Source organism: Triticum urartu, chromosome 3 (genome assembly GCF_003073215.2).
Source record: "Triticum urartu cultivar G1812 chromosome 3, Tu2.1, whole genome shotgun sequence".
NCBI lineage: Eukaryota > Viridiplantae > Streptophyta > Magnoliopsida > Poales > Poaceae > Triticum > Triticum urartu.
Window position 1 is genome coordinate 302,923,029 of NC_053024.1, and position 5,723 is coordinate 302,928,751.

Consider the following 5,723-nt stretch of genomic DNA (forward strand, 5'->3'; position numbering starts at 1 on the left):
ATCCCATCACTCACCATGCGTTGACCGAGGCCACAGGAGGTTGGGGCCCGTGGTGCTTCGCATGTGCCCTTTGGCTTCGCATCGAAGCCAAGTTCGAGCGCGCCTTGGGCCTGGGGGCTACTGTCGGTGTTCTGGGACCGGGGGTGCCCAGACTTGCCTGCCTGCGCCCCACGGCGTGGCTCCATCAGCGGCCATGTATGGCCTAGTTCGGCAGCAACAACACAAGACCCTCGCTAGGAGAACGACACCAAGACCTCCTTAGGGGTAGCCACGCTCGGCTGGCTCCTGAGGAGCAGAGATATCAAGGTAGGGTGCACCTCGCGAGGTTCACATGACGTGAGCCATGACGACCAAGGCCAGCCGGGCGCCAGTGGGCATAGTGTACCAGTTTCCTCTTTGGTGCTAATGAGGCAAGCGCAGGCGCGGGGTCCCGAGGCATCAGGCAAAGTTTTCCATATCGGTGCAACAAGACAAAGACTGCCAGGACGGAGGTCGTCGCGGAGCCCACGACAGCATCACCACCAGAGCCTTTGCAGGCGAAGACTACTTTTGTCAGGATAGCTTGTACTAGTTATCTCCCTTCAAACTTGGCCGTTGTGGGATCCCTTCCCGCCTACTGATACGTCTCCAACGTATCTATAATTTTTGATTGCTCCATGCTATATTATCTACTGTTTTGGACTATATTGGGCTTTATTTTCCACTTTTATATTATTTTTGGGACTAACCTATTAACCGGAGGCCCAGCCCAGAATTACTGGTTTTTTGCCTATTTCAGTGTTTCGGAGAAACAGAATATCAAACGGAGTCCAAACGGAATGAAACCTTCGGAAATGTGATTTTCTCATCAGATAAGATCTAGGAGACTTGGACCCTCTGTCAAGAAAGCAACGAGGCGGACACAAGGGTGGAGGGTGCCCGCCCCTGCCTCGTGGGCCCCTCAAAGCTCCACCGATGTACTTCTTCCTCCTATATATATCCACGTACCCCCAAACAATCGGGGACGGAGCAAAAAGCCTAATTCCACCGCCGCAACTTTCTGCATCCACGAGATCCCATCTTGGGGCCTGTTCCGGAGCTCAGCCGGAGGGGGCATCGATCACGGAGGGCTTCTACATCATCATCCAAGCCCCTCCGATGAAGTGTGAGTATTTTACTTCAGACCTATGGGTCCATAGCTAGTAGCTAGATGGCTTCTTCTCTCTTTTGGATCTCAATACAATGTTCTCCCCTCTCTCATGGAGATCTATTCGATGTAATCTTCTTTTTGGGGTGTGTTTGTTGAGACCGATGAATTGTGGGTTTATGATCCAGTCAATCTATGAATAATATTTGAATCTTCTCTAAATTCTGTTATCTATGATTGGTTATCTGTGCAAAGTCTCTTCGAATTATAAGTTTGCTTTGGCCTACTAGATTGGTTGTTCTTGCCATGGGAGAAGTGCTTGGCTTTGGGTTTGATCTTGCGGTGTCCTTTCCTAGTGACAGAAGGGGCAGCAAGGCATGTATTGTATCATTGCCATCGAGGATAACAAGATGGGGTTTTTATCATATTGCATGAAACTATCCCTCTACATCATATTGCTTAAGGCGTTACTCTGTTTTTAAGTTAATACTCTAGATGCATGCTGGATAGCGGTCGATGAGTGGAGTAATAGTAGTAGATGCAGGCAGGAGTCGGTCTACTTGTCTCGGACGTGATGCCTATGTAAATGATCATACCTAGATATTCTCATAACTATGCTCAATTCTGTCAATTGCTCAACAGTAATTTGTTCACCCACCGTAGAATACTTATGCTCTTGAGAGAAGCCACTAGTGAAACCTATGGCCCCCGGGTCTGTTTCTCATCATATCAATCTTTATCACTTTATTATTGCTTTGCTTTTACTTTTTACTTTGCATCTCTATACCAAAAATACCCAAAAATATTATTTATCATCTCTATCAGATCTCACTTTCATAAGTGACCGTGAAGGGATTGACAACACCTAAGTGTGTTGGTTGCATTGAGCTATTGTTTTTGTGTAGGTACGAGGGACTCGCGTGTAGCCTCCTACTGGATTGATACCTTGGTTCTCAAAAACTGAGGGAAATACTTACGCTACTTTGCTGCATCATCCTCTCCTCTTCAGGGAAATCCAATGCAGTGCTCAAGAGGTAGCACCTACATTTGGGAAGACGACCAAGGCCACTTTAAATAGGACTTAGCCACCACCATAGATGGGAGGATTTGGATCATCCCCACTCCCACCAGCTCGTCTAGCACAAGAACACCTCACCTCCTAAGGCTATTCATCCAGTGTACTAGATAATCCTCAGCCCTCTAGGCAATCCACCACAAATCTGGAGTAGCGTATTACACCGCAAGGTGGCCCAAACCAGGATAAATCTCTGTGTCTCTCGTTCTTTGGGTTCGTCGAGCAAAGCCGTGGGATCGTTAGCGAGCGAGCTAGGGAGAGTGTTCTTCATGCGCACCCGAGTCTTCGGACCTCTCAATGGTCTGCGGAGCCCTGAATTTGACAACCATGGCATTTAAATTCCAAAAAATAGAAAATGATCAGAAACACATGAAACCTTGCTTGACGTAATGTCATGCCACCAAGATGTGGTAAAAAATGGGCATGTTTGACGAAAGTTTGGACATACACCCCTCACAAACCGGAGCAACTCAATAGAAGGCTCATGGTTCCAAGAGGGAACAATGCATGTTTGATGACGAATCGACAATAGCTTCCTCTTATGGCCTTCAATTTTTTTTCTACAGTTAACGTGCACTAATACAACTGTCATCTCAAAATTTCAAGGGTCATTTGACCTTTTAAGACATTTAAATGATTTTCTAGCCATTTAATGACCGTAATCCAAATTTGAACTACATCTACATGCAACGGCTAACCATAATGTTTTGAAAAATCATATCTGTGTACTTGTGTGCGAGTTAATTCCATGTGCAGTAAATTGGAACGAATTTTCAAACATATTGGTGTCACGACTTGGAAAAATGCATGGAGTGCCATGGCATTTAAATTCCAAAAAATTAAAAAATGACCAGACGATGTAATTATCTGGTGTTCAAAACAAATGTAAAGATCTGGCAAGACAACCGGGCCCCACACGATTAGCACTATTTTGTGCCTCGAGGTTTGGAAGGTGAGTGGAGCGGGTTATTAATCAAACGCGATTCTGTATTGGAAACCGTTAGCTATTAAGTTCACACACAGCTTTTGCTACGGGATCGTGTGTAATTCAAACTAAATTACTCATAAATTCCGACGACTTGTGTGTGTACTATTCTCGTCGATCTATATTCCGACCGTTAATAAATACTACCTTGCTCACATCGTCCTGTCTGCATTCTCATCTACATCCTCCCCTCGCTTGCCCTCTCTCTCCCTCAAATCTCTGCCATGGCGCCGCCGATCTAGCCACGTGCCAACGAGGAGGCGCCGCCCCCCGAGGACGCTCAGTCGAAGAGCGGCGATGAGGAGGACCCCCACAGGACATCGGAGAAGGTTGTGCCCGACCCCCAAACTTTGCAATGGTTTTGGGGCCAGTACGATCTTTGTCTATGGAAGTCACTGCAGCCGGCTAAGAAAGCCAAACGAGTGGCGTTCAAGAAGGAGATGGTGGAGGAGGAAGCCAAGTACCAGGCAACCTATGAAGCCCGTGATGCCTGCTGAAAAAAGGAGGCATTGGAGCATTGGGGGCGGATGCGTCGTCGTGTGGAGGAGGTGTATGAAAAAGGGTACTTCACGAGGAAGGTCAAAGGCGCTAGGAACCTCAATGCTGCATGGAGGTGGGCCGATAAGTTCCAGCGTGCCACTAACGAGGAGCTCCGGTGGGCGCCCAACAAAATGGCAAGATCATTCGCCAGCAAGAGGCAGATTGGTACGTCAAGCGCTACGAGGTGGAGGAGGCGGAGTACCGCCCTCTCGCTGGGAAGATGCCATGCACCAGGGAGTTGTTGGCAAGGATTGTCGGAATACTGCCCCCAGGAGGGATTATTAGTTTTAGTGTCGTCCATTTTCAATTTTATGCATTGTACCTAGTAGTTAAGTATCATCATGTATATGTGATTATATTATATATATTCTGTGATGAACTAATGAACAATTAATACATATTATGAATTCCATTTTCTATCTGTTTTCATATACTAATTTGTATCTAGCTGTTATCATCCACATATACAGAATGGAAAGCATTTGTACACACATTGAAATAGAACATATGCGAAAGGAAAACAGAGTACACACATTGAAACAGAGCAATATTATGATTGTTGTTAATACATAGCGATGCATGTTGATACGACACCATATTCGGAAAAGAGGGTGTACAAGGGGTGGTCCGATCTTCACGGTGTAGGATCGATAAACGAATGGGGATAACTAGCTGCAAGCAGCCGAAAAACGTAAAATAAGAGGTTATGACCCGATTGAGGAGGATTCTCACCGAAGCCCGCAATCCGAACATTCGCCAATTCACAACCCGCTATACTACCCCCACAACCATGCTCAAGTCGTGGAGCACGGTATAGGTGCCATCCGCAAGGTAAACCATGAACTCTAACCCACGCGACACGATCTAGTCGTGGAGAACTAATTAGGAGCAATTTCTCAAGGAATCACGAGAATAAGGATAACGAGAGCTCTCTAATCTCAAGAGGAGTCTATGTCTTTGGTCTCTGATAGAAATAGCAAAAGTCCCTAACGAAGGGAAGTGCTAGTCTATTTCTAATCGGGACAACCCCTACGTGTGAATGAGAACCAGCTTTGGTTTGACTAAATGTGTTAGAGACATAATGAGGTACCTTTCCAGTTCCCTACCAAACATTGTTCACTGGAGTCGAACAATGTTTCCTCATCCAGCAAACTCGAGTTCTGGGAACCTTTCACAAGTTGGGATATCCAAACTCTTGCAAAACATTGTTTCCTCACAATCGGAACAATGTTTCTTCAGCAGACAACTCATTTCTTCATGATTTCCTAACTTTGTTTCTTCGCCATAAAACATTGTTTTGCACAGAATGAAATATGTTTGGCCTTCTTCGATATCGCAGAGTTCAACCAACAACAAAGGATGATGAGGACATCAATACCATTGTTACACCCACAGCCCCTACTGTTACATATACTGGACCAATTACTAGAGCTCGCGCACGCCAATTAAATTACCAGGTACTTTCGTTTCTTGGTAATGATTCTAATGTTCATGAGATTATGATGCTGCCTAAATTGGATACATTTGTTTTGCTTTCAAATGAAGGGCCTAGCTTGGAGAAGGATGAACATTGGAGCAAGAACACGCATGAAGTTGATGGCATGCGCAAGGGGATCAAGAACGGAGTTACAAGTGATAATTTCAGGACTTTGAAGCCGCCATAAGGAGTGCATGAAGCCATGGACGAAATATACAAGATGCCACTTCATAATATTCGTCCATAGGCTATTCTAGGTGCTGCGTCACCTTATTAATGGGCCAGGCCCATGTAATTTCGAAATACTTAAGTATAGGCTATTTTTAGAGTCCATATGTGTGGGGAAACAAGAGTTAGGGTTGGTTTCGGACCCCGCCCTCAAGGGCCACGAAATTCCCCTCTCTTCCTCCATATATACAGCCCTTAGGGCGTCCTTTAGACTTTGGGTTTTGTTTAGATTAAAAGTTCGCCATAGCTGCAACTTCGCGTACTTCGTTTGTGTCCAACGACCAGACCAAGA